At 33.1% G+C, this 8,593-nt stretch overlaps 1 long non-coding RNA gene across 1 annotated transcript; it reads left to right on the top strand.

Moving 5' to 3' along the window:
- Positions 1-709: 709 nt before the first annotated feature.
- LOC120282589 lies at positions 710-1,233 on the top strand. The gene is made up of 2 exons (XR_005542991.1): positions 710-794; positions 902-1,233. It is a non-coding gene; the product is annotated as an uncharacterized LOC120282589 (long non-coding RNA).
- The last annotated feature ends 7,360 nt before the right edge of the window (positions 1,234-8,593 follow it).

Genomic DNA, 8,593 nt, shown 5'->3' with positions numbered 1-8,593 from the left:
AACTACCAAATATCCAAAACCCTAACATATTTAATTATCAAAGTCCACAAGGCATGAGAAAACAAGAAAAGTTAAAGCAATTATAGTAGAAAACAAAAATGTACCTGTGTCAAAATCTGTGTTGAAATATTGTCAACATATCCAGTCCACCAGTTTGCTTACTGAAAAGGGTTGAGTTCAAGAAACCTAACTATATGCAAGACTAGCTAGTAGTGCAAGAAAATAAATTTGACTGAAAGATGAGTTTAGTAGAAGTGGGAAAGCAATTACCATTTAATTACCACACCATGTGTATATGTTTTAATCTTTTCAATTTTATGCAGCTGTATTTAGATAGATCATTCATGAATTATTTACCTGTCAATCAATGTGTTCCACTGTGGGCATACACTAGCTAGGTAGATAAAGAGTATGAAATTGTGGGTGAACCACACTTCAAAAGCTCATGAACACCTAACTCAATTTATTTAGCTAATCACATTATATATATATATATATATATATATCTGATGTTCATGGCAATCCCTCAATTGTCCATGTAGTTCACCCTCCATATCAAGACTGCACAATGATCTCTATGACTCTCTCTCCTTCAAAATTTTTACTAGCTCTAATTGAGGTTGTTAAGTGTCACATGCAAGAACTTCACCTACAAGTCAAAGCTCCTATATATATCTTTTGTGGAACCGATGACGTTCAACATCCATCCTTGGCCTATATAACACCTCCTAATCGAATTTGCACAACACATGACAGTGAGCAAGTAGAACTAATTGGATTTGTTTTGCCTAGAGGTGTGCATATGGTCTTCGCTAGTTCTATTAATTCTGTAGGATAAGGTATATATAACTATATATGATCACTTTTTATATACTTATTTATTTTTGTTCTCTATATGTAGATATTGCGATTTTGGAAAGAGGTAGTTGAATGAATCGTACGTTTGGGTGAGTTATTTCCTCCTTGCCATGCTTTTTCTCAAGTGAACAGTCTTTGCGCAGATTATTTCCTTGTCTTCATTGTCTGTTCGACCTGGATTTTCATTTCATGTATTAGTTAAGGACAATACTGTAGATCTGTGAAAGATGAAGAAATATCGAGATGAAGATGAGAGAACAATTTTCCAATTATTTATCTAATATTGGTACATCTTCATAAAAACTAATAGATAAGCATAATGATTTGCACCAAAGATACATGCATGGTTTTGTTGGCGAGAGAGAGTAGCTATTATGAAGAGGATGAAGCCATGGATGAAGAAGAAGAGTGCAAAACAGGAACGAATATATTAGAGTAAATGTTGAAGTAGAACTCCGTACTCATATACTATCAATTTTGAAAAGAAAATAAAATCTTTTCTGTATAAAATGTCAAGCGTAAAGGTTATCTCCAATTAACAGAAAGAAGAAAGAAACACAATAGATAGCCTCTCCTTATATTTCAAACATAGAAAGCCTTCTATTTCCTAATGGTTTTTCTTATATCATAACACACACGCGCGCTCGCTGCTCGCGCATAGAGAAAGAGTCTTCATTCTAAATAACTAATGGATTTTTCATACATATGAAGGATATAATAGAACCAAAAGGGAATTAAAAGATGATGAATGGAAAGCAATTAAGTGAAGTTCTTCGGTAGCTGAGAAGATATGGAGTTAGCTGGCAACTACTAAATTAAACATTAATTATTTATGCATTAATTAGAAAGACTTCCAATTTCTCATGCACTACGTCCACCTTCAAAACACGCACACCCTATTAACCACCACAACAAGCACAACAAGTACTAGAGCTTTGATCTCTTAACAACAGTCCTATATACATATATGGGTTAAATGAGTTGCTTAAAACAGTTAGTTTCTGAAAGCGGCCTTGATCAAGGTCGAACTGCCAGTGAAACTAAGGTGTAAGCTAAGGACTGCACATTTGTGAAGGCTTTGGTATGGAGGAGAAAACCCTAATAGCTCTCTAATTCATTTCATGAAGTACAAAACAAAGGTATGTGAATTTATCTGGCTCCCTTATTTAATTATTTTGCCATTATCTCTTCTTTTAAATGAATTTATAAGCCAGTGTTTATATAGAAGAGGAGCTCATATATAATGCTTCCAGAAGTGGTTTATTTTTATAGAAAGTAAAAAAATAAAATAAAAAGTAGATTAAATCAAGATATTGAATTAGAAACTTTAACTAAACTTTTTATTTAATGAATTTAAGAGAGTGGAAGAGTATGCATGTTTGTTTATTCAAGAGAGTGGAGCTTGATAAAACGCCTATACATTATCTATAGTGAGTTGCTTGTTTTTATTATTTTATTTACATATATTTGTGATAAATCTTAGGAATGGCGCCTATTGTTAACACCTACGACTTTGTTATTTGAGAGACTAGGCAGGTGTTGCATGGATCTTCAAATAAGGATTTATATGTGAGTTATTGAATTATATTTAGTATTCAAGTATATTATAAGAGTTTATGATAAGTATATATTGAAATATGATTGATAATATATTGGGAGAGTTTCTGTTCAGTCATTGGAAATAATCTTTATGTCTGGTGATATTGCATTATAAAAATGTTTGGAATTGGTCCAATTCTAAATAAATACAAGCCTGTTGTCATTTGATTGTGGAGTTCTATTATAATATACACTATTTTGCTTCTCTCCTCCACCCATGCCTCCAATTTAGATGGACCATCATCTTTTGTTTCTATCCTTAATTAGATGGTTGGTGAAGGCTAGTGATGCAAATATTCATATTTCCATTAGTAGCAAACTACTGTCATCGAGTGAATAGTTTTTTTATTTATCATATTAATATTTTTAAAATAATTAGTAAATATATTCATTAAAATAATTATATTTTATAAAGAATTGGTGTTGGCACTTCTAATATTTTGTTGGACTCACTAGGGCTACCTTCCAATGCTTTGTTTGGTTTGAGAGGTGCACATATATGGTCTTTTGCTACTTCTATCAATTTGATAGATTAAATTAATTATGATTTTTTTTATTATTTACTTATTTACCTTTTGATTCTATATACATAAGAAATAAGATTTTAAAAAAAGATGATTTAATGAATGTGATATATGCATGGGTTAGTGAGATTTAATTCTCAAATAAACAGTAATGTATATCACTATTTTATTTTTATTGTCTATTCGAAATATATCACCTTTTAAGAGGTGCAAGGAATAACCAGAGATACTCCCCTATTTCTCTTTTTATTCAAATTTTTGTTATATGCTTCATAATCCCTTAATCGTTTATAAGAAAGAAAGGGTTTACCACTCCTACTTTTATACCTAAGAGTTGCTTATTCTGAATTGTGGAATATAGTGAAAATTACAATTACACCCCAACCAAATGTTATGTCATTTTTATACTTTCTTTTTTACTTCATTATTATTGATTATATATTATTAAATTGAAATAAATAATATCTATATACTATTATAAATATAAATATATATAGATAGATGTATATATATAAATATATAGATGTGCATATATATATGTGTATGCATATATGTGTATATGTATGTGCATGTACATGTAAAACACATATGCATATGTTAATGTCAAGGAAAATGCTAATGGTATGTGCTTATATATATTTAATAACATCCATAATTATATTTTATTATATTAATGATAATAATCATCTTAATCATGATCATAGTCATGATTAAAATCATAATATTTTTTTTCTTTGCCGTATGCAATCATGTCCAATAAAGGATAAAAGGGTGAAATATAAAGAATAAACATCCCACTGCTTCTTGCCCGATCATCTACATTTTTATGTCTCCAATACTAATTCAAATTCATGAGGAATAATAGAAGCTTTAATCACAATTTATAAGAGAATATCCGGGCCGGGGCTGCATCTTCCGTATTTTCCAAATATATAAATAAATATTAATAAATATTATAAAATACTCATGATTCACTATATTTTTCAAATATATAAATATTTTGCGGTTGGCATAGCATCCCTTAAATTTATAAGCTTTTTATATAGTAGCGACCATCTTCATGTATTTGTATATCTTTATATATTTTTAATTTTCATAGAGATAAATGTAAGACATAATTTAATATATTTGTCCTAGCATGATATTATAGCCTTTGTAGCCATTGGCATCTTTTTTAATCTTTGGAAAGCTTCGACAACTCGCAGTTCTTGGTTTAAATCTTCAACAGCTACCTAGAAATCATATCTTCTCCTCCCTCCACTTTGTCTCACGCCCCTACCCATGTCATAACCTCCATCAATTTCCTTTCCGCCAACAATCTCGCTCTCATGCTCCAAAACTCTCATCATTACCTACACATTAAACTGGTCCACACAATTATCTTTTTTGTTACACCCAAATTACATCATTCCTAGAAAGTCAAAACTTGATGGGTTTCATTGATAGATTGATCCCTCCACCGCCGGATTACCTTCCCTCTCCTAATTAACAACTCTACCCCACAATTGAATCATGCATTTGTCTCTTGGAAACAAATTGATAAACATATTGTGACCGTCCTCTTTTCCTTCTCTCTCCAAAGATGTTTTATCTACCATTGTTGGCTCAAAACCTCTGCCCCCATTTGGGTAGCCCTAGAAAATGCCTATGCATCTCCCTCTAACACTTGTATCCTCAAACTCTACAAAGACCTCCATAAACTTGAACAATGTGATCTTTCTATTACCGCCTATCTTAACAAAGTTAAGAACATCTGCGATTCTTTAATTACTATCTGGCATCCTATTTTCATGGAGGACCTGAACATCTATATCTTCAAAGGCTTCTGTTCTGAATGCAAAGATCTCATCACCACCTTGAATGCTCGTCCTAAGCCTATTTCTTTATCTGATCTTCAAGCACTCCTTCACGACCATAAGTTTATCAACGAGAACCACATTACTCTGCCAACTATTCACCTTTCTATGATGCAACCCTTAGGAGGTTCGTCTTCCTAGACATTTATTGGCCTCGTAGGAAGCAAAACTTCCCTTGGCCAAATCTGTAGCCCATTCTCTGGTGGTTTCGCCCATACAACTAGCCTCTCAGGTCCCTATCTAGGAACTTCTCTCCTTAGACTCCCACTTGGCCCTATTGCGTTTGGACTTATTCAAGAGGGTCTTTCTTCCTTTGCCCACAACTACTATCAGCACAACTTTGGTCATACTCATGGTTGCCGTGGCAGTAGGGGCGTTGTTGTGGTTGTCAAACCACCAGTGCAAGGTTTCGAACTAATGGTGGGAATTTTGTTCAATCAACTCTATGGTAATTAGGGTCACACCATTGTTACTCGTTATCAACGTGGAGCCCAGTAGCTCACCATGTGTCCTACTCATCCACTCCGCTATCCTCCCATACATGGTTCACCGACACTGGGGCAACAAACCATGCCATGCTGGATATGGCCAGTATCAACACTATTTAACCATACCGTGGTACTAAGGATCTCCATATTATCAATGATGAAGGTCTTCCTATCTCTCATGTTGGTTCATCTACCTACCCCACACTTTATTTTGCCTTAACAGCATTCTGCAATCTAATAATTCACCCGTGACAACAATGTTTCTCTGAGTTTCATCCGCATTCTTTTTATGTGAAGGATCTGGCTACCAAACAAACTTTGCTTCGTGGAACCAGTTAACATGGCCTTTACACCCTCAGTACTCCACTTCCTAATTCTTTTGTAGCTCATCTTGTTTAATAGACCTCACTTGACCCATGGCACCATCGTTTGGGACACCACACACTCGAATTATTAGGCTATAATAAAGAAGAATTCTCTTCCTTATCATTCATCACCAAAACAATCTATTTGTACTTCCTGCTACCTTGGTAAATTATCTAAGTTATCTCTCTCTATTACTCCTAGTTTTAATTCATCTCCATTGGATTTAATATTCAATGTTGTTTGGGGATTCGTCTCCTACTATGTCATTCGATGGTCATCACTACTTTGTAAATTTTTTTATAGTTTTCCCAAATATTTATAGTTGTATCCTCTCTCTAAAGTCAGATGTTTTTACTATTTTCCTATCTTTCTTGCTATAGCTAAACGCCAGTTTAACACAAAACTAAAATCCATCCAAACTAATTGGGGTTGAAAATTTCACAAATTAACCATTAGATGGTCATTGGCTTGTAGTCAAGAGAATCTTCAATCATGGTTTATTTTTCAACCATGGTTCCATCAACCATCTTTAGGCATTCTACGAGTAGATTGGGCTAGTTGTCCCAATGATCGCAAGTCCAAAAGAGGCTCGCAATTTTCTTGGGAAACAATCTTATCTCATAGAGTTCTCGCAAGCAACAAACATTCTCCTAATCTTCCACCGAAGCAGAGTATGTACAAAGCCCTTGTAGACACCTCTGTTGAGCTCACGTGGCTCCAGTCCCTTTTCTTCGAGCTCAACTTACCTCTCTCATATCCTCCAATCCTTTGGTTTGATAACCCGCGTCACCTACCTCTCCTCAAACCCAATGTTCCATGCTAGAACAAAACATGTTGAGATTGATTTTCACTTTATGTATGACAAGGTAGCTCATTAAGACCTTCAGGTTCAATTCATCAATGTTTAAGATCAACTTGCACATACCATGAATACACATTTAGCCAAGTCTCATTTAAGTTTCTTCGGTCCAAGCTATGAGAGCATCTTACGTGGCATTAGAAAATATCTGAGGCATCTTCCACATCTTCCAAATATGTAAATAAATATTAAGGAATACTAATAATTCGTTATATCTCCCAAATATGTAAATTAATACTTTACAGTTTGTATCGCATCCCTTAGATTAATTAATTCCTTTTATGTTGTGGCTATCTTTGTGTGCTTGTACATCTTTATATACTTGTAATTTTCATGGAGATAAATGTAAGAGAGAATTTCATATATTTGCTCTAACTGAATTAGTGCCTTAATCCAATCAAAAATTTGTTTTTACTCTTTTTCTAAACTAAATTAGCAACAGATTAGAATAAAAAAAATTGTTTCTTAACTAAAATTTTCCTACAGTTCATATTTCTATCCATACATCCCTTGGAGAGTTATGCAGGATAAACAAATACAGAAAATTGGATAAGACAATAGTTTTCCATGTTCATATGATTACATATATCCTATTAGATTTTAGAGCATCATAGTTATTAAGTAGTTTTATATTAGAGTTTTTTCCAATTAGATATTAAAGGATGCATCATCGTAAACACTAATAGAGAAACATAATGAATTGTGAAAAAGATCATGCTTGATGCTATGAACAATATAATACATGACAAAAAAAGACTTTAGTAAGAAACCATAATATACATGGCTTAAGTGAGATAATTATGATCAAATGACGATGGAGCCTTGAGTGATGGAGAAGACGAGAATAAAAACAAATATATTAGTGATAAATATACATTAAAGTAGGCGTCTATTATTTCATAATTCTAGCAACAATTCTAAACAACTTTTTCCAAATGATTATATTAAAGATAACGGTTATTTCCAACTAATGATTAATAAAACTCTTCTAATTTATTTAAACAACAAATGCACACACATATATATTTGGATAATACAGGGCCTTCTTACATCATTTTGATTTCTCAATTCTATTCCGTGAGATTTTCATATTTATACACACACACACACACACACACATATATATATATAGTAAGGTTGTGTGTGTGTGTGTGTGAGAGAGAGAGAGAGAGAGACTACGAGCATGTGTTATCTTCTTTCTTCCTTCTCAATATACTATTTTCTAAGGTGTTGCTGATGTATATAATACACACACATACAACAAAGTCTTCCTTCTTAATGATATATTAGAACTAATAAGGAATTAAAAGATGATGAATAGAAAACAGGCAAGTTCCTTGGTAGCTCAGCTGAAACTAAGCTAGATAATAGCTAAGCATTAGTTATGCATGTGATGACAAGAGTTTCAAGCTTTCATGCATTATGCTCTTCCAAAACATGCACACCCTATATGAGTCATTTGATCAGTCTTTAGAAAGAGCCCCTTTAGGTTGAACAGGCATCTCTTAATAATTTCTTCATATATTTTTGTAATATTTTTTTATTCTTGATAATGGATATTAGTTTTAGTTTATGTTCTTATATGTTGAAAAGGGGCTAACGCAAGCATACGCGCTAATCAAGTAGTAAAGTGTGCGTAAAAGCAGGGTATAGATCCACAAGAAAGATTAAGATTACTAGTACTAACCGTTATCCCAAAAATTAGCCTAATCAAAGTTGTGATACTATGCAAAAGAACTTAAAAACAAAAGCAAGAAATACGAAATAAAGGAGTAGAAAAATTAGGAAAAGAAGTAATGTCTGAGCATAACATCTCTCTAGGATTTTGTTAAGATTAGGACAAAGGTTGTTTAATCATGCAGTCCTATTTGAACCGAGAGATTTCCTAAATTATACTAAACCCTCTTGCAAGGGTGAATAGTAACTAATTCGGTCCAGTGATAATACAGTCACCACACAATCACTTTAGACTCGGTTGTGAAATCTCAATGTGAGTTAACAAGAATTTCTTAAATAGGTAATTCTTTTGCAAAAAAATTACCC

Source organism: Dioscorea cayenensis, chromosome 18 (assembly GCF_009730915.1).
Source record: "Dioscorea cayenensis subsp. rotundata cultivar TDr96_F1 chromosome 18, TDr96_F1_v2_PseudoChromosome.rev07_lg8_w22 25.fasta, whole genome shotgun sequence".
NCBI lineage: Eukaryota > Viridiplantae > Streptophyta > Magnoliopsida > Dioscoreales > Dioscoreaceae > Dioscorea > Dioscorea cayenensis.
The sequence above is the reverse complement of the archived record's forward strand: the minus strand, read 5'-3'. Positions and strand labels throughout refer to the sequence as shown.